Raw genomic sequence first — 21,794 nt, forward strand, 5'->3', positions numbered from 1 at the left:
TCCCAGTCTATATTTTTTTTCCTAGTGAGACTCTTACAAATGTAATTAGCTTTACTCAGAATATAAACTACAACAGGGAAGATCAAGGGATATTATTTCTATTTTGTGGCAATCCTTGATTTAAATTCATTGCACTAATACGCTTTAAAAAATAAATTCCCTGTATTTAAAGGGGCTAAAATAAGTAATAAATGTGGCTATGCTTTACTGATAAAGCTAGCATTTAACAACCCTGAGCATTGGTATTAACTCTATGCCGAGATATGAGGTGGGAAGGAAATTTTTTACTGCTTTTGTGTTTCTGAGATTTCCTTGCAACCAACACTCAGCCAAGCTGGAGATAAGATGGCAATACTGCATTCCTTTACGTCCTGCCAGCTCATGGCACCTCAGGTTAATGCAGCCTACCTCCAAGAAACTGCATGTATCAGTCTGTTTGAGACCCAGCTGCCAGCACTAATGTTAGGAAGCCAAGTGGAAGACCGGGCACAGGACTTCTTTTCAGCTGGCAGTCAGAGAAAAAGCACTTTCCAGAGATTTTCTTGGAGGAAAAATTATTTTGTAGCATCATTGGAGGGTGACAGGAAGGGTCAGAAATGAAATGAGATAGCAATTTGTTGTTAATATGGGGAGAATGCTGCCCGTGGATTTTGAAGTGGGAGACTTTTCTTAAAAGCACACCAGATGGAAGTTGACCATTTTGATGCTTGCAGAAACACAAAATAGACAGATTGTCAATTACCTAAAGGACTGCGCAATTCGTCAAATATGAGTTGGACAAGCAAAAGAGAAGTTAATAGTACTGGGGAGTTCAGTGAACAAGTCAGCCTAGATGTGTGAAAATCTCTAGCAAAGATTCTGTTTTTAAGCATATTTTTAATCCCAGCTAAAGTATTTCACATAGCAGTGGTGGATTTTTTCCTGGACTTGTTTTTAAAGTGTATTTCCTAAGAAAATGTGGTCTAGGCATTAGGATCTATTTTTTGGTGTCTTAATAACTCTTCAATTAATTAGTCATTTGGACAAAGGGATAGGGATCTGAGATACCTTCACTTCCTGCACAGTTAGCGCATATGAATGATTTGACAGAGAAGACAGACCCCTACTAGTACCATCTTGTTACATTATGAGCACAAACTACATCATGCTTGAGTGAATCTGTACCAGTGCAGTTTTGTTCTAAAAAAAAGTCAGAGGAAGGCAGGTTTTATTCTTTATCCTGCTAATAAAGTGACTCATTTTCCCATAATATTTGACCTATTAAATTCAATAAACAAACTCAGCAGCATTATATGCAAAAAAACTGTCACATTCACAGCAGCCTATACATTAACAATCTAATTCCAATTTGCTATTATTATTTCATATTTAAAAGATTTGAAAAAGTGCTATGGTGCAGACTTGTGTAGGGATCCAAGCAGCCAAGGAAGAAATGGCCTGATCCATTTTCTACTGAACTCAAGCACTGCATTTTCTTTGCCTCAAATGTTGTACAATATTAGGCTATTGTCAGTGATATTATATGGCAAGAATATGTCAGATAAATTTGTGATGTTGGAGATAAGCCATCAAAAACAACAACAACATCGAAGAGATCAGGCCAAGTGTCTCAGGACTGTCTAATGGACATACAACAAGGAGATTCTTACATGCACACATGGTGGATAATAGGAGGAAATGGATGCTGAGAGAATAAAAAGAACTTGTTTTGTTATGTCTTACAGTCACACAATTATGGATGCAGCAGCAAGAGAGCTGAGATATTAGTACGAGTGATACTGAACAGGACGCTCATCTGACCTAGCACCAGTAGAAACTGAAAACGTTTTAAATAGCAGTAATGCTCAGCAAATGGAGCTCTGGTAGGTGTGTGTGCTTGTACAAGCGGATGTTAGACTGCAGACCAGTTGCCTATAGATTAGAAAATACTTAGAATAAATATCAGTAAAAACACTTTAAGATTAACCATACAAACACAATCCTCAGGGCATCACATGAATCTATTAATAAAGCAAGACCAGCTGGCAGAATGAAAGGATTATTTTCTATTATATTTGAGCAATCTAGCCATCAAGAGAGCCTTACTAGAAATACAAGGCATGACTGCATACAACAGAAGACAGAGGTCAAGAAAATTCTGCATATTCTGAATTCCACAAGAAACACCCCTCCAGAGGACCCCCCACTCAGTTTCAGGGACAACACTGATTAAAATGCACAAAGAAAATGCAAAGCCAGAAGCAGTAGCAAAGAATATCAAATGTGTTCTGACCTGGCTGCTAGCAATCAAGTCAGTGCATTGCCCCCCACTAGCTGGAAATCCAGTGATCCCTCAGCAGAGCTGCCTACATGCACTTTCCTAGACTACTGCAGTGGAAAGTTCATTTAATTCCAGAAAGCAAGTTGTGATCTCAGACAAACAATATATTCATGAACTACCCCAGATCATTCTAAAAGCACTGCTCTAATTTGTTGGAGACACAGCCTTATTGAAATCCTTGTCTCAAAGATATCTTTAGACTTTCAATGAGGTCTAAGAGGTTGTTTAAAATTATACATATCAGAGGCCACATTAATATGGTGGGTATTCCACAATGTCTGTCCTAAGGCTACAAGCCACCAAGCCGTTCCATCTAGCAAAAAATTATAAAGGAGTAATTAAATTCAGACCTCATAGAAGTCAGAAGTAAGAGATAAAAAAAGAAGGATCTCCAAATGTTGAAGTGCTCAATGAAGTTGAAAATACTGCATTTTGTGTACTGTGCATTTATATACTAAAACATCCATTTTTAAATGGAAGGGAACACAAGGAAAAAGTCACCGGGGGAGAAAAGACCGAAGGGGCAAAAAATGAATGGCTTAGTCTGAGAATCTCAAAAGACACAATGACAAGACCCAGATACACAATGCTGAAGGAGTTCTTCAAAGATAGCGTGAGAAAACCACTTTCTAACCATTTGAGGTAATATCACCCACAAATCTACAATGCATTTTTCTACAAGCACAAAGTAGAGCCTGGCAAAATGAGTAAGAGGGGATGTGGGGAGGAGACATGGATGGCATTTGACAGTCAGAGCACACCAGTCGAGCAGCAGTGGTTCACTCAACTGCCACTTGCAGTACCCTCCACCCAGGAGGCACTTCACATGAAAGCAAATGAGGTGTTAGCTGACTAAAGCGGAGCAGAGGTCACTGCTGATGAAAGACTAGTGAGCAGGTATTCAAAGGAGCCGCTTGACAGGAATGCGATGGCCGTGACAGGAGTGAATGGAGTTGAGAACATTGCACGCATCTATTTCTGAAAAACAATACAGAGAGAGGTGAAGAGGCTTAGTTGTTTTGCATATAACCTAAGGAAAGAGGATGCAACAAAGGAGGAATGAAGAAATGAAAAGTAGGTTGTCCAGAAGAGATGACAGTGGCAATGTGCTTTTTGTTGAGCTTTGTGTCACCATTTGCTTGGGTCATGGGGTCTCGGGCAGGTAGCTCTGCTGCTGTGGTTCACATGACACCTTGTGTGCAGGCACAGAGGACTCATCATATTTTCAACCAAAATTCATGAAAAGAGAAATCACTCTATCATAGTAAATTAAGTTGTTGCACAAACACATGCACTTTCCTGAAAGCAGAGGAGGCCGATAAGTACAGTGGGGATCCTGCTTTATCTGGAGAGTTGTACTTGGTAATCCCCAGAGGTCCCTTCCAACCCCTGTGATTCGGTGATTCTGTGTAGGTATAGAGTATGAGGAAACTCCAAGATACACTTTAGAACCTCAGATCTGCTTTCATTTCATGACAGAAAAGCATTTCAGCTAGTTTATATGTTCAGGAAAAGGGCTCATATATATTAAAATGTGTCATATATTTACAAAGACATTTGGAAGAAGATAAAATTTTCCTTGCGACCAAAAAGGCTGCAAACATTTCTTGATTTTTCTTAGTGTTGTCTCACTTGTAGAGAGCTGCCAAAATTTTCCCTATCACCTCCGTGACTTAGTACAGAAATGGACCACAAGCCAATGAAATCTATTTTAAACAAAGCTTTGTAGCCAGCACTGCCAAAACATGCATTTATCATTAAAACAATAAATAATGTTGACAAAATATGCAAAAATAGTAAAGATCTCCCTGTTATGGCCCAGCTTTGGGAAAATTCATGTTAAAATACCTGTGTGACATTTTGAAAATATTTGAGGATAAAAAAAAGCATAAATCATGAAATCCTTAGTTACTATCATTGGGTAGAGATAAAGACCAAACCACTTGTTTTAAGATTTGGAAAAGAATGCAGGCAATAAATACCAGCTTCCATTATTTCTCCTTAAACAAGCAATACAATATTTGAATCTCCGTATCTCAAGTCACTTTTGATTCTTTCTAACAGATGAATGTAATTTAAAAACTGGGGACATGGATGAAAGTAGGATACAATTTCTGTCTTATCCTGAAGTCTAAACCAAGAATAGCTATCACTTGGTCCAGAAAAGCAACTCACGACTCCAAGATTCAAATACCTTCCCTGTTGCTCACTTATATTCCTTGCTTCCAGGAACTCAGATTCCTGCTGCCAATTAAGTTCATCATCATCACTCATCCACAGTAACTTACTAACTTGGGATATTTCTGTTACTGGATGTGTGGCTGCCCTTATCTGATATTTGACCTCCTCTCTGCTGGGTCATAGGCATGTGATATAGGAGCACGTGTTTTGAGGCACATGGAGGGGCAGGAGACTGAGGGGTGAGAGTGGGTCAGCAGGAGACGGCTCTTCCATGCTGCACTGTGCTTTAAGATGTGCTTACTAATGTGACATTTCTACACTTTTTTTTCCCCTCTAGAATAGCACCTTAATTTCCCAATGATTGTCTAAAAATATCAGGACTCAGTATAAAGAAGCTCACTGTATTGTTTCTCACTCAAACACAAAGTAACAGCTGCTGCCATACAATGTAGGTCACCCAGAAAGTAATGCCTCCTATTTATTTCCATTGAAACGACAATAGACAGGAGCACAATAATACTATTTGATAGAGCAAATTCTTACTTACAAAATGCAATTTTTCAAAACAGTCACCACCATTAACTATGCTCTTCTGGCCAGTGATGGACAAAAGCCTGCAAGACATGCTTATCAAAATCTGCACCAGTGGAGGTGACCCACAGTCGCTGTCACCACTTCTGAACGACACCACCCATCGCCTCACTGTGCTCACATCCACTGATTGGTGTCCATAAACATTCAACAAGTGTCAATGAAAGCCCTCACAGATAGCCATTACACTGCCCAGTTCACACCTCTTTTCTAGCAGGTCTGCTTATGCGTCACAAGTTCTAGAAAGATGCTGCATTATGTATGGCAGAACGTAGGCTGATGGGTCTTTGAATTTGTTTTCTTTGAACTCAGCTGTTGGCATTTCTTCTGTTGTCAGACTTGCCTTACTAAAGTCCAACATGTTAGCTCATGACTACATTTCCTTCTTTGCTGAAAAATGGGAGTGAGGAGGAAGAAAAACTTTGTCCTACCTAGTTTTGAACAACAGAGATAATGCTTCCACACATTTGCTCACTGAACGTCCCAAATAGCTACATCCCCAGGAGGAACATATGGAGGCAAATAAGATGAAAATACTCTCCGGTACCAGAAGTAATTTTTTTTCATTGTGCTCAGAATATCTCAGAAGTTTGGGATTTTTTGTTTGGTTTGGTTTTTTTTATAGTTTGCATGTGTTTGCCCTTGCGCATTGTTTTGCTAACTCATTCACAGGCTTGGCCATGTTGGCTTTGGGTGTATTGCCATTGAGCAAAATTTCTCAAATACAGAAGTGTTTTCAGAGTCTGTTGCCACCAGATAGCCATGACAATTTATAGGGAGAGACTTCTCAAATACGAGAGAATTCCTGAAAGGAGCAGAAAAAAGCAAGAAAGGAACACTGCTGTAACTCAAAAGAGCAGGGCTGGACCTTGATAGGGAGAAAAGAACTAAACCAAAAGCTTGTTAATAATCATGTTTGGCAGATTCATTTTTGTATCTCTTCAGCTTAATTGTGTGCCAGAATTCCCTATGTAGAGTGAGATTCCATTCAATTCATTGAAAAGTATAATTTTGTTCTTGTTTTGCAAAGATCCAGCCACTGCTCTGTCCCCACAGAGTGATACAAAAAGGAATCCTAGTCTGAGGCTTCTCAAGCACAATGGATCCTTTTAGCTACCAGGATACCATATGCAGAGCCTATTACCCCTAATTTATGTTTTTGGTCATTGTAGCAAAATGGCAAGATTTGTCAGGGAGATGATGCTGAACTTGCACTCCATCTTGTGATGAGGTAACTACGGGTCTGGGAAACCCAAGGAAAAACAGTCTCTTTGAAAGTCTGGGCTTGGATTTTTTTTCTGCAGACTACCCAGCTGTTCCCATTTGACTTTCCATTCTCTGCATTGTTTCTGTGTCCTTATCATTCCTGAGTTTATATTTGCTTCTGTTTTGTTTGACTGACAGTCTGTTCTCTGTCATTTGAATGAATGAGAGAAATTAGGATTACTTCCATTTCTAAGTGGAAGAGAGCCTACTGCCTATGCAACTTCTTTTGCCTTAGCCATGTCAGCGTATTTTGCTCAGGATGTCCCATTTCTGGAAACTTGTTTCAGACTTCAGTGAGTTTACTGCCAATGCCATATCAAACTACAGTTCATTATTGCCATCGTTTTACTAAAATAGTCCCCGAGTGCACCAGATTCTGAACATTTGGCTGCAATACTCCTAGGAGATCTATGATGCTTCGCCCTGGTCAAAGCCAACAGTAGAGCTGCCATTAGCAGCCAGGCTAACATCTTTGAGAAGTGCTTCCATGCTTTCCCAGTGCCTAGCATTTAGTCATTGGCTGTTGAATGCTGTATCTTGATACTGGGTATATACTGCTTTTCCATAGTAGAATAAAATGAATTCCGGTTGCAGAGGAAGTAGAGTTATGCTGAAGTCAGATCTATATTTAGAGCTTCATGCATTCTTTATAAGTTTTGTGTTATCTTTTCTGATCTGAGAAGGACAGCAATGCTTTTTGCCTTTATATCATATATTAAACTGTGGAATGTTAAATAGAAAGGTAAAATGTATGAGTGGGGAAGTGATCTTTACTATGTAAAATATGTTGCTTACATTCTTCAAATCTACACTAATGATTTATGTGTAGCACAACAATTCATAAGTTTGTGTATTTTAATGCCAGGCTCTTAGAGATGCTTCAACGAAATGCAAATTCATGAGAACTTCACAGCAAAGTAGAAGAAATTAAAAATGAGACTGGAAGCAGTACTTGTGATTAGTGAGACGTGACAACCTGCAGGTCTTTTGTGATTGGAGGCCACTGTTGTGAAGTGGAAGCTAAATGCAAAAGTTTTGCCATTTGTGTTTTGCTGATATTTTGTTGCTTCATACAGCCTTAGCAATCACACTATGGAGCATTTAAGAATTTGTCATGCCTTTATGCTGAGTTTTTCTAGGGAAAGTGGGAAAACATATGTACTGCAGTGTTTATCTTGTGTGTGAATGACTGTTCTTTAAGCACAGACATATTGAGAATCGTTTTGGTGCAAGCGAAGCTCTGTAGATAATGAAGTCTGGTTATTTTTAATAGCTCTTGGTAATATCTTATCCCCTTCCACTCAAAGTGTCTTTGAAAACCCTCCAAGTACTCCAGGAAAATGTTTTGGAGCAGAGCTATTCATATAGAACCTTCACATATTATCCAAAGCAAGATAATAAAGAAGTTCAAATACAGACTTCCCAGTCTCATGCTATTAAGACCTAGTGTTTTAATCACAAAACTTTTATGGAGGACTATACATACACAACCTCTTTGCAAACCTCACTATGAAAGAATTCATTTTGTTAACTTTTTGGGACAAAAAACTACAGCTTAATCACTGAGTGTTGCCAGCAAGCTGAGTGTGAAGAAGCAAACCATAACTTCAATCATATTGGCACCATGCAAGTCTCAAATCTAGTATTTGAGGCCCTGCCTCGAGCAAACAGGATCAAACCATTACTGTTAAATTTAACATTTTTGTTTACAGGTCAGCCTTCAGGTTAATCAAAGACAGAAACTTATAAGCATAATTTTGCTTCCATATCTTGTAAAAAAAAAAAAAAAAAAATACAGTCATAATAATCGATTCCTTTCCCAGGGACTGGTTTTACAGCAACTCCAAGGTATTACACACAACTGGTGATAACTTTAAAAACCGCAGATATAAAAAGAAGCTGTGCTAAAAACTACAGATTCCCTGCGCTATAATAGATCAGGTTTTGGAGGCACATCCATTGTGACACCCTTTAAAGGATAAACACTGCTGCAAATGTAGAGAGACTCAGCTGTATACTTATTTATATATTGTAATTATTAGCATCTGTGTTACAGAGATCTGCATTTCCACAATGATAGATAAGCAGCATGAAAGATTTTGCTGTACATCTCTAATTAAGTTCAATCCAATTGCTGCAGTGTTGCGTAGTGGAAATTTCACGTGACAGTGGTCTTGACTAGACTGATAGATAGTTAATTATTACAGATAAATTTCTATAGTAGTTCTCAAAAGCTCACCCACAGCACAGCTAATATTATGTTTATGTTTTTATAGAGAGCAGTCATACACGTTGTGGAAACAGTGTCACGTATTTCAGAAATCATACATATGCTCTTGGCTAGCTCAAACTCAACCAATAATCCATCTTCACTGTATTGACTCAAACATTCCAGAAATATTGGTAGTGTTATACAACTGTCATTTTTCAAGAAATCCAGTGGAGAAGGGTTTCCTTTCTTTCCCAAAACACAGATTCCCTCCTCTCTGAAGAATTTTGATTGATGCTCAGTGAAGACAGTATTTGGTATTGAGTTAGTGGCAGAATTATCATTTGATGCTTCTCAAACCTGCACACAGAAAAATAGGAACCTAGGGAACTGTGTGTTTCCAGTGTATCAAGAAGATTTGGCAGTGCTTATGTTTATTTCCAGTTATTTATCTTACTATTATGCTCTTATCTGAATGCCTCACAATCTTTTGAGTCCTTAGAGCCACACTGTGAGACAAAAGACTATTGTCTCCTATCATATGCTGGGCAATTGGAGCCAAAATTTGCAAAGGCAAATTATTGTGTTGTATGCTGGTCAGAGACAGACAAGGTGAGGCACAGAGAAGGAGGAGGAAAGGTTACAGATTTTAAGTGCTTCAGCAGTTCAGATGCACTCCTAAGCCTGACCTCATTAAATTACAAAATCATAAGGAATCCCGATAGTAGACGTTGCCTAATCAAAACACCTAATCTGCCTAATCTATATATAATAAGAGATTTAGTAGAGGCTCTCAGGGGTGTCTTCACTACATTGCCTTGGTACCCAGGGCTATGTGGGCTTGAACAACTCCCATCCTATGCTAGAAAGGTGGATTTCAGAAGATATAGCACCTTTGGTATACTTCTGGAGCATCTCCTTGGTTTGTTGCAGTATGCTGTGTGTGCATTGTGCCACCTTGCTGTTGAAATTACATGTACAGTTTTAAGAGGTAGCAAATCATGGCTTCTCAGCCATTTTCCTTGTCCAGGAGATCTGGAATCAAGCTGGTGAACCAGAGGCTTCCAGATGAGCATTTCTGGCCGTGCTTTAGATTCTTGTACAAAGTAGCCATTCTCTACCAATACCCATGGAATTAGACTTCCCTTCCACATCCAGCATGCACTGGCACAAGAGAGGAGAGCAGCACTGCCTCAGGGCTTAACTTAAGCCCTGTCACTGGGATCTAGCTTCATTAAGAACCCCAGTGAAATGAGATCTCCAGCATTTAGATCTTCACCACCACAGTAACCCAGTGACCAAGGGGATCATCAACAGCTGTTAGGAAGCATGGCAGTCCTGCCTGATGAGGTAGCTCTAAGATTCTGAGTGAAAATAGCTCTTGCATCTCAGAAGGATAATCACACAAAAACCATACCACAGTACAATGTCCGGGAGCCCAAGCTAGATGGTCCCCCAACTGCTGGATGGATTTATACTTTTCTCACTCAAATAAAGAGATGAAAAATTATATATCTGTGATTTTGTGCATTTTCAGAAGTTAACAGAAATCATCTGGAAGGGGAGCAGAAAGGGAAGCTGTATATCTTCGCACTCAGTGCCTGAATTAGATTTGATATGTCAGGTAGATGTGGAGGAAGATCAAGCCAAATGTCAATCTTACACAAACTTATTGTATGTGCAGAAAAAAAAAATGACCTTACGTGTGTGTTGAGGAATATGGAAAGATCTGTATAAAATTCAGTCTGTTAGTTGTACCTGGCAAGTATTATAATAATAATAGTAATAATTCCATTCCCAAATGAGGATAAAATCCTCCTGTCATACAGTCAACCTCTGCCTTACTGGTGTTGTGCAACTGGGCAACAAAACAGAAAATATTTAAAAACATATTCTAAAAACCTTGATAGACTTTTTCTTCTAAAGTACCTCCCTGAAAAGTCAAGCACCTTACTACCATCAGTCCAATCATAGTATCCAGATGGATAGGGAAATTATACATAATAATTTTAGAAATAGCCCCAGGATGCATTATGTGCATCTCCGAGCCAAGCAAACCCCAAAGGGCATCAGTGTGGCTCATTCCCAGACAGAGAGCTGCAGTCTTACTGAAAGCCTAACAGACACGCTGCAACGCATACATCTTAAAAGCAGCACCAGTGGCACTTAGCCATTCAGATCTGATACTAAAAAAAAAAAAAAAAAAAAAAAAAAAAAAAAAAAAAAAAAAAAAAATCAGATTCAGGGAGCAGGAAAGGAAAAATGGCAGATGTTTTGAAAATGAATCCAAAGTGTTATGTTGAGGTTCTGGTTCTGTATCATACCGGGGAGATTTATTTGTTATCATTTAATGCAGTGATCTATACCCTGTTATTTCAGTTAGCCTAGAAAGCCACTTCTTAGAATGAGTAGTCCTGGTTAAAACACCGTATTCGTACAGTCCACAAGACCTCAAGTGCACATGAAAGTGTTGTAGGATGCGACCCCACAAACAGTCCTCACATGTAATTACTTGAATGACTTCCATTATGAAAGAGGATGTTGTCTAGTGGATGTTCCCTGAGGTGCAAACAGACAGCATGTGAGTTTTGGAAACAGCTCCTGTAAATCTAAACAGCCAGGCTGCAACTAGCATCATCTAACAAGAATGAGCCTTTCCTGCTGTATAATCAATAAATATTAAGATGTTATAACTATGAAACAAACAAGAGAGTTTGACAAAGCAGACTACGATAACAAAAGAGAATAAATAGAAGGCTTACCCCTATCCTGGGCTCACTCACAAAACACCAAAAGAGGTGATCTCCAGAAGAGATCCTTCCTCACTGGTAGCCAGCTCTTCATTAGGTCTAGGAGAGGTGGAGCCAGCTTCCACCCCTTCCGGCAGCACAGGAGAATTGCCTTCACCTGTGCTCCTCTGGCTGACTCATGGCTCGCCTCAGGTGATCAATCAGAGGTTCAGGCCATGACTTAGCAGTTCCCATACACCTGCAAACCCCCAGGTTGCTTCTTTAGGGTTCTGTGATTGCTAGCATAGTGCTATGGAAAGTCTGTCAGGGAAAATATACGTTAGAAAACAGTAGCAGGAAGGGAAATAGTACTGACTGCAAATCTGTCAACCAAAGTCAAACGTTAGTTTCTCCTTCTCGCTTCCAATTTAACAGAAATATGCTAAGAATTAGAAAATGTAACTTTTTATCAAATGTGACTCTATTTTTTCACTCCCTAAGTTAAAAAATGCCATTATATTAACACACTTTCTTCTGGATTTGTAGAGCAAATGGGAAGTGTACTGTTTTTAATAGGCTGCAAACATAATAGCATGGTAGTCATTTGCACCTGGAGCGTCCTATTCCTCTCACTTCACTTCTCATTCAAACACAATTCTCTTCAAACAAAGTTCTTTTTCACATCAAACACGTGAGAGATTTTTATCTGGTCAAATTATTTTTTTGCAGGCACTAATAATTCTGCCTGCTGATAAACTTTCAATATACAAAAAAGCAGGAGATACTCTTTATCTGCCTGTTCATTGTTTTTGTTGTTGATGTTGCTGGGTGGTTTGTTGTTGTTTTTTTTTCAGATGAAAGAACAAAACTGAGAGCTCAACAGGGGGCAAAGAGAGAAGAACCTGTCTGTACAGATATATGCCTCTTGCTTCTGCCGTGAAATCCAGTCTCAGAGCTGCCTTCAGCAGTGCAGATCCGAAGGCACACAGCACAACTTATCAGACTTCCTGTGATGTTTGGAATTCTCCTTAGGCTCCGGCTTTGGGCAACAGGCAACCTGTGTGGGAAATTCAGATTTCTTTGCCTTTTCCTTCGAGTAAATTACAAGTACTTTGGGTCTCTCTGAACTGCCTATATGTACAGCACAGGGTTATCCCTCTTGGCTGGAGACAGAAGGCAGGTTACAAGAGTATATGATTTCAGAACCTTTATGAATTTTTACCTGACTTCTTGGTGAACCTGATGTCTGGATGTGGCTGAGCAGCAAGACCTCACAAACAATTTGGTATTGCTTGCATTTGGCAGTCCTGAGCAAGTAGGCAGACATCTGCGATTTAAAAGATGTGATTCACAAGAGACAGCCATCACTACATACACACCGCATAGAGAGGGAAGCTGGCTTGAGGCCCTGTGTTCCCCGTATAAATTGCAAAAGGGAATGAAATTCCAAGTAAATGCTCAGACTTTTTGATTAAATCAATCTATTGCCACTACCCAATGAATCTTGCGTTCTCTTTTATTGCAGGACATTACCCAGCAGTAGTTGATACCATAAATGATCTGTACAACTTTCTGGGTAAAATAAGGACAAACTTATCTCACCGCCTTCAGATTCCACTTTTTTTTTTTTTTTTTTTTTTACTTCAATCAGGCCTTTAACATCACTTTAAAAGCATTTTTAAAAATACATCTTTATTAGATGAGAAGATAAAGGAATTCATTCTGGATAGGCTTAAATAATTGTGAATGAGGTAGGTGTAGACTCAAGATGAAGTGCATTCCTTGTTGAAATAAAATTGCTGTAGAGGAGACCTACCTGTGATGGAAGAAATAGCAGAGGTAGACAGCTGGATTCATATGTACTTTTCTGTGCCCTTTTCTCATCAGTTTGTCTGGTGGATAACTTTAATTTAGTGATGCAGTCTACTAGTCCTGTTGTAAGGGCCTGTGACCAACATCATAAATTAAAACATACATTTAGGGAATTGGTGCAATAGGCCATAGGATAGCTTCAGGTTCTTTTCAAAGGAACACACAAATGTTCTGAAACTATTCTGGTAACTTGGTCACACTGCTTTAATGCAGTAAAATGAGAATAGTCAAGAATAGTCAATCCTGCATATATGGTACATGACACAGTAAAATTCAGGCACTCAGAGCTGCCAGAGTCTTCACTTCTCTGGACATCTCTAGAGTTGTGCAGATAGTCGGTCTACTTCCCCCATCCCCAAAATGTCAGTGAAAAATGTTCCACAAAGTTATAAGCTCATTTAGACTGGAGGCAGACAGTCTTCCTGGCCTACTGCCCATCACAAAAGTAAACAAGAGATGCTGCAGAAAATTGCTGGCCATAAAATACATGCTCACACTCGCACATGTGTGCGCTCTTGGAATAGGCAGCAAGACCTTTCAGACTCTCTTTATCAGTTCAGTAGTTCTGAAGAAAACCAGGCAAGACTCAGCATCAACAGCTAAACGCCAGCCTCTGAGAGCCTGTGTAGCAGTTGCACTATGTATTTCATCCCAGTGGTTATACTGGAAAACCAAAACAAAGACAGAACTGAGAAGAGCTTATGGTTAAATACCCCTCTGCAAAGAATGTTGGTTCTGTCTTTACATTTCAAAGATTTATTGCTCACAGAAATCCCACTTTTAAGCACAGGCTGACGTTTCTACAATGACAAACTGTTTCTAGCATTGCAGAAAAGGACCTGGCGGTGGACACTAAGTTGGACATGAGACAGCGATGAGCCATAGCAACAAAGGAGGCTGACAGTGTCCTGGGCTGCGCTAGGACTGCTGCCAGCAGGTGGAAAGAGGTGATCCTTCCTCTCTACTCAGCACTGGTAAGGCCTCAACTGCAGCACTGGGTCAAGTTCTGGGCTCCCGAGATGAGAGGTTGCTAGAAAAAGTACAGCAAAGGGCAATAAAGATAATGAAGGGCTTGGAGCATCTTTCCTGTGAGGTTATTATGAGAAAACTGGTTCTGCTTAGCCTGGAGAAGTGGAAGATCAGAGGTAATCTCATCTTATTGATGTATGTCAGGGAGGGTGCAAAGAGCATGGGGACACTCTTTTCAGTGGTGCCCAGTGCCAGAACAAGAGGCAGTGGGCACAAATAGGAACATGGGCAGCTCCCTTTGAACATCAGGAAGCACTTCTGTACTGTACACTTCTGTGGGTGACTGAGCACTAACACAGACAGCCCAAAAAGGTTGTGGAGTCTCCTCCTGAGGGGACTTTAAAAGACCGTGGACATAGACCTGGGCACTATTCTCTGGGTGACCTGGTGTGAGCTGGCGTTGGAGCAGAAGGACCCAGAAATCCTTTCCTGTCTTAACCATTCTGTGATTCTGTGATTTTTATTTTTATTTTTTTTTCCTGCTGCAGTTTGCCCTTTTCTCCAGCCAGCTTGATTTCACTCCCATTTGGAATAAAACAACATGCAAAAGCAAAATTAAGCATGAAGATGTTAAAGGGATTTTCCTATCTGAACTTGTTTCCACTCTTTCCCTACTGTGCCTTTTTCTTACAAATCAAGAAAAAAGATGCTGAACATTTCCACTAGTGCTTTGCATCTCATGCAATCCAAACGTACATGACAGAGTGACAGAGTAACATCATTGTCCCATTCCTCCTACACACACATACAGATACACGCACACACACTCTAGACATATCATCAAGAGAAACAATATTGATGTCTAGTGCACATCAATTTTACATCAATCCCAAAAAAGTCTCTTTCTATTCTTTCCCCACCACTCTTTCACTGATTGTCACTGGGAGGCACTGCAAAGTACCCTTGGGAAGTACCAATGAAAGCTAGTTGGCCACTAGGTTCTGGGCCTTGTTAGCAAGATCTTGATGATGAAAAATTTTTACCAAGGCTGATCATTTTACAAATGATAGCCTAAAAGCAGAACAATCAATCAGTCAGCATTTTGCTGCCCACTGACTTTCTGTTTCCTACAGCTAGATGCTGCTGCTATTAACACCCTTACTAGAAGTAGACTCTTGCATCCATATGTAGCCTGAAATGCTGTTTTACCTGCTCAGAGTTAAAAGAAAGTGCTGTATAGGCTAGAGTGGTTCTATACGCAACAAAGATTTGGTTCTCCCCCACTGTGGAAGGCAAGAATGCCTTTGCGCTACTACTATTTTGCAGATGGCATTAGGAAATGTTTCCTTTAGGAGCTTTTTCTTGGCTTCTGTATTGGGGCTAATTCTTAATTTGCAATAAGCTGTCTATCTGCTCTGTTCTCCCTTGCAATGTGGGCTGACTTATATCTTCAAGAGAGTAACTGCAGTGGGGCAACTCGAGCTAGCATCACCTAAAGTGACCGTGACAGCCAAATAGAATTGCAGCAGCAGCACAGGCCAAATGCTAAATAACATTTACAAAAACTAAATAAAGCTGCTGGGCCCAAAGGCAATGTGGAAGATAGCATTTGGCGATTGCTCTTTTTAAGGAGGTATATTTTTAATGGTATTTTTATGTTATGAAGATATTGCAAATATGAATTGCTCACCAGTGAACACTCATCTTGCAAAGATTCCAACACTAACTAGAGCTTTCTCTCACACATAAAAGGAATATATCACGGAAAGAAAATGGAATATCTCCCACATGGTCAGGTTTTGGCAGAAATTAAAATATTAAATATTTCCCATTTATTGTTCTGTTCTTCACCAGTGAAGTTAGTGAGCCTAGAAAGGAGCCAGTCAGCAGCTAACATACAGGAGTCACTGCCTTTTCCTGTTGTTTTTAGACACAGACTTCTTTATCTAGATATCTGCTCATGCAAGATTTTTTTGAACCAGGCAGAAGTCCATTACATTATATCTTTGTCATATTATCACTTAAAATTCAGGAATGTCTTGGGATTCAGCCAGACTGGACCACTTTTGTATAAGGCCCAGTGGAGACAGAGGGTTTATGGGCAGTCACAGGCACTGCAGTTTTAGTCTGAACTTTTTTTTATTTTTTTAAAGCAATGGCAGCTGCATAGAGATTACTGCCTGAAAAACGCACTTTATTTTTAAAGGAGTACATTTCTAGCCCACAGTGCCTGGAAATGAAAGTCCTAAATGCTCCAGAACCAGAAGACATATAAAAAAGACTATAAAATTAAATTGTCTGCTTTCATGGTGTTAAGTCAATCCTGTGATCGATTGAGGAAAGGAGAGAGTGTGAGGAAGGAAAAGTGTCATTCAGTATTTCTGAATTCCAAACTTGGATGGAACTGCAGGTCCTTGCTGCTCCTCCCCATTCCAAAATTTAGTGATTTCAAACCGGCACCATCTTAATCAGACCATCTGCACCCGGAGTAGAGACCAATAGAACCAGTTCTCTGAGACGAGCATCTGTAAAATACTGTGTCATGACTATACAATATTGTTACTCAAGGATGCCCAGATAAAATTTCCATGCTGAAAAAAGCATTTCATTTGCACTATAATGATATGTTCCTGTTGCTGATCTTTGTGAGAGCTACTTCTTTAGTGGTCATTCTATTTTCCTTTGGTTTGTACCATGGCTTTGGGTTGTCAGGCACTCAAAATTTACAACAGATAGAGGCAAAAGCCCTGCAGTTCACCATGTGAAAACTCTTCCATGTTTCTAAACAAGTAAAGCACAAATTAGCTCACAGTCACTAATAAACACAAGAGTTTCCACAGAAAGGCCTTTTGATTGGGCAAACAAGCCTGATACCAGTAAGATTTTACAGGGCAGAAAATTTCTGATGTTTAATCTCTGTTATTGCTACCTTGGCAGTTCTCAGACATAACAAAAATCTATTTACCTTCCTCTTTGATCTGAAGATGCTCAGTACTGATGTTTGCTGGACCTTGAGTAGTGGTGTCCACATGTGGAGTCCTCAGTACAGGAAAGACATGGACCTGTTGAAGTGCATCCAGAGGAGGGTCACAAAAATGATCCAAGGGATGGAACACCTCCCTCACAAGGACAGGATGAAAAGCTGGGGCTGTTCAGCCTGGGGAAGAGAAGGCTCTGGGGAGACTTGATAGCAGCCTTTCACTGTCTAAAGGAGAGAGACGTAAAAAAGAAGAGGACAGACACTTTAGCAGAGTCTGTTGTGATTGGATAAGGCGAAATGGTTTCAAGCTTAAAGAGGGTAGATTTGGTTGAATATAAGGAAAAAGTCTTTTACAATGAGGATGCTGAGGCACTGGACTGGGTTGCCCAGAGAGGTGGTGGATGACCCTAGTCATAGTGACATGAATATAGCCCCTAGTGACATTCAAGGTGAGGCTTGATGGGTCTCTGAGAAACCTGATCTACCTGTAGGTGTCCCTAATCATTTCAGGGGATTTGGTCTAGATGATCTTTAAGGGTTCCTTCTAACTCAAACAATTCTATGATTCAATGATGATTCTATAACTCTTGTTTTAGGACTCACCAGTGAACAGGCAAAAGTCTTCCACATGTTCTACTTGCTGTCAGCCTCCTTTGGCCAGTGCTCAGAAATACTTGAGATATATCCAGGCACCAAGCCAGTATGTCCTTCAGGTCAGCTGATATAGAGCCTCCATGGCTAAGTCCAAGCTGGGGGAGGCTCAGGAGGTAGAAGACTTATTTTTCACTGAAATCTCTTTCTGAAGCTTATCTTTGAGTTAAACCTTGCTAGCTGAATGACAAGGTTAATCCAGTGAATTAGGTTTGAAAAGCCAAGTTTTAGGTAAATGAAAGCATAAAGAAAGCTATGGTTAGTGAGTGAAGCAAAAAGGAGGGAAAACTTGTGTCATTCCTTTGGAATTTATAGGCCATTTTTCCAATACGAAAGAGTTTTAAAAAAAATCTTTGAGATGGATTAGTTTCCCTTATCAATAAAATAGAATTATAGTTTACATTTTCAACAAGATCACATCTAGAAGCTTATTCTCTTTTTTATGGACCTCCATAGATCTCAGAACCTGTCTATTCTTTTTGTTTGTTTTTCTCTTTGGTTTTCTCCTCATATTCTTCTGCTATATTTCTCTGATTTTTTTTTTTCTTTCAGTTTTTTTAAATCCTTTCTACATTTCCTCCTGGTCTGGAAGGCAAGTAATGCCCATCAACATCATCAACCAGTTTCTGGAATGTCAACTTCACATGTCTTTCTTTAAAGGCTCTATAGTACTAGCTTAAACACTATGTTCATAAGAATGGTTTTGTGACACTGCTTTCCTCTGAGGAGCCACCTGTAGTCCCCACCAACAGTACACTGAGAGCCATGATCTGTCCTGAAGCAGCTCAGCCTCTGTGGGATCAGGGCACAGTATGGAAAACCATGGAACTGGAGGTGGTAAATTTTCTGATTGTATATCAGAATGAAACCAGGAAAACCCAACACCAGCCAAGAGAAAGATGGACTAGACAATATTCTATTCATGTCCCTTGGTTCTCAATTTCTGTTTGTTCTCCACCCTCTCATTAGCTGTGTTTTTCCTTACTGCTATTTTCACTCAGAAAACCAAGTTAAATATTGATCATGGGTCCTGATTTTTCACTCTCTTTCTTCTTATACTGGTAAGACTAGAGTTGCAGAGGCCAAAAGTACTATTCTGGTAGAGCAAATCACTTGGGCCATGTAGTTTTGATTAGTGATTATAGGAATGGCATACTGGCTCCTGCCCTACATCCCTGTTGATGATAGGCCCACCTAATCTAACACCACAGGAAGCAGAGCAAGACAGAGCATTCCTTACTTTGGCATTAGCGTACCCTTCCTGTCATTTAGCATTCTGGGGACTTCCCATGTTGGAGACTGTGCTCAGTTTAATTGTTGCTGTTGGAAGGAAACTAAATCAGCACTGTGATCTAAGCAAAAGCCCCCTATGTGCTCACCTAGCTCGCACAGTCAGGGGTGGAAACTGCTCTGCTTGTTTGTAAGATGACCTGGGGATCTCAAAAGGTCTTCTGTCTCACATCTACCACATGATGTCAAAATGGGATTACATCCCCTCGCCTACAGTACACTCACACCAACTGGTGAGTCATTTCTGTTTGCTCTCAAACAACCACTGGCTACTTGAACAGCCTTTTCGCCTTTCATGAAGCAAGGAGTGGCTGTTTGGTTTCTTAGCAGCTTGTTCGGGTGAAAAGGGGAGCTGCGTGCAGAGAAAGGCTCTTATTGTAACTTCTGTTTGCACTGAAAATTTTAAAAGCACAAGGCAAACAGGGACATCAAATATAAGCTATATCTCAAATATGGTCTTTTGTCTGAAAAGTGTGTGAGAGTGATGACCTCTACCTTGTTGGATGTTAGTGTTGCTAACAGAACTAACATAGCGTCTTCAGTTGTGTGGGGATATCAAGACTCGTCAAATTTTCAGGTTGAAAGTACTTTTTAATTAAACTTAAACTGTTGAATTATTTAATCTCTACATTTACTGGATACTTATCCACAGTGTACTCAACTATATATTACGAATGTCATGCCTTTTTCTTTCCCTGAGGAAACAATAAAAAATATATGAAACAAAAGCAAGTAATCCGAAGTTTAGAAGGTAAATTCCTTCACTTTGAAGAAATGCCCGGTAAATATTAGAAATATGCTGTTTAACAGTATGCCTTGTGACTTGCATGGAAGCAGAGAAACAAAAAGCCTAAATCACAGAAAGGTTACAGTGAGATAGGACAGACAGCTCAGAAATGGCAGCAGAAAAATTCATCTCTGTAAAACTGCAGGTGTAAACGCAAGAATCAAAGCAAGGAAATATGATAAGACAGTGCAAGCTGTTAAAGCGATAAAAGAAATGAATAATAAAACAATCTCAATAGGCCAGTGGTGTAAGTTTTACATGCTTCAGTGATTGTAACTGGGGTCACAGGGTACTTCAGAGATGTAGCAGGGATCAGCAGTCTCTTATGAAGCGTGCAGCATATATAAGAAGGCTGCTCCAAAAGTAATGCCTCTCATTTTATTATCTTGGCTCACAACATCAGAAGCAGATGCTATTGGAATGGCAGTAGAGACTGAACCTTTCCACCACTATTCCCTTACATATTTTTGCCATGCAAGAGATGGCAGCAGAGGGGCAGTCTGACAGAATGACATCTGATAGCTGATGAAGCTAAAATGGAACTGAATTCCTCCATGTGAGAAAAAAGTCACCCACTGACATTCATCGACACTTGCTGAACACTATTGGAGACCCAACGGTGGATATGAGCAATGGTGATACATTTCATCAGTGGTGACAGCAATGCGGAAGACAAGCCACATTCCAGACAGCCATGGAGATTTTGAGTGTGGCATGCAGGCTCTTGTTCATTGCTGGTGAAAATGTACAGCTAATGGTGGTGAATATGTTGAAAAATAATGTTTTGTAGCTGAGAATTTGCTCTATCAAAGAGTATTTTTGTGCTCTTTGTCTATTGTAGCCTCCATGGAAATAAATAGGAGACATTACTTTTTGAGCAACCCATGTATATGAAGATCTGCTGTTGTGGTTCTGCTGAGGAAGTAAAAGAGATGAAGTAACATTCTTCGGATAGGTCTGAATCTGCCCCTCCTAAATCACCCCAGTTCCTGAGAAAGCCTCTTGTACTGTGCTCCTGAAAGCATACCCATTGTTTTCTTAGCAGCCTCTGGTCTAAGCATTTAATGGCCTTACTTTTCCTGGGGAAACATCTAGTGATAGCGAAGAAGGGTCATCTGAAATGAGTATCTACAGGGAATGAGTCCCAAATCTCTTCCTGCACATTGTCTCACAAGACCATTTCTTTATGTTAGCAAAGAAATTAAGTTTAAAAGAAAGTGAGCTAACTACCAAACAGTCTAAATACAAAACTAAACTTCTGTTCAACTGAAGATAAATAAATCCAAGATAAGAGTCCTCTTTGAACCAGTGAGACTTCTGAAATGAATATGAATACTCACCTCTGAAATTTCTCTGAGAAATTTTACGAAAGAAGTGATCCTACTTTCAACTAAACCTGAAATGCCACAAACCTCCCTTTCTGTTTTCAATGCCAATCTCTATTTTCATACTTCTGTCTTTAGTTGAACAGAAGTAGAGAAGCACAAAGAGCAATGAGTGGCCTTTAAATGTTTCTCCTTTTTACCTAAGATAAGCAGATACAGCTATCTCAGCATTTTTAGAATTCATCTGTACTTTTCTGTGCTTACTACAGGAAGTGCTTCAAATATTACAAATACTGAAGTTATCTAACTGCAAAGCCCAGTTATCTTTGGCAACTGGCAAATTTTAAGAATCTCTGCTGTACAATTTTTTCAAACCTTATCCAGCACTCTATTCAGATTCAAATACAGCAGCGGTCAATGAGCATAGCCAGTTCTTTCCAGTAGACAAATGGACACATCTCATCCTACTGCCCCTTAACCTCAGCCTGGGAGGATCATTTTTCTTCTGTTTCTGAATTACAGGAAATGTCTTGGTAATTTGGATGTCTCTGTCACAGACTACTATGAAATTCTGACATGTGCAGGCTGCCAATAAAAGGTAAAAGAAAGCCAAATCATTGCTGA

At 39.8% G+C, this 21,794-nt stretch overlaps 1 long non-coding RNA gene across 1 annotated transcript in view; it reads right to left on the reverse strand.

Annotated features, from left to right (window-relative positions):
* Nucleotides 1-17,226, reverse strand: part of LOC122177794 — a 53,803-nt gene extending 36,577 nt beyond the window's left edge. Inside the window, exon 1 of the long non-coding RNA XR_006178151.1 lies at nucleotides 17,103-17,226. This is a non-coding gene — a long non-coding RNA (uncharacterized LOC122177794). The remainder of the gene's footprint in view (nucleotides 1-17,102) is intronic.
* Between the last annotated feature and the right edge of the window lie 4,568 nt (nucleotides 17,227-21,794).

Source organism: Lagopus leucura, unplaced genomic scaffold (assembly GCF_019238085.1).
Source record: "Lagopus leucura isolate 7727_CA_CO unplaced genomic scaffold, USGS_WTPT01 Super-Scaffold_100001, whole genome shotgun sequence".
NCBI classification, from domain to species: domain Eukaryota; kingdom Metazoa; phylum Chordata; class Aves; order Galliformes; family Phasianidae; genus Lagopus; species Lagopus leucura.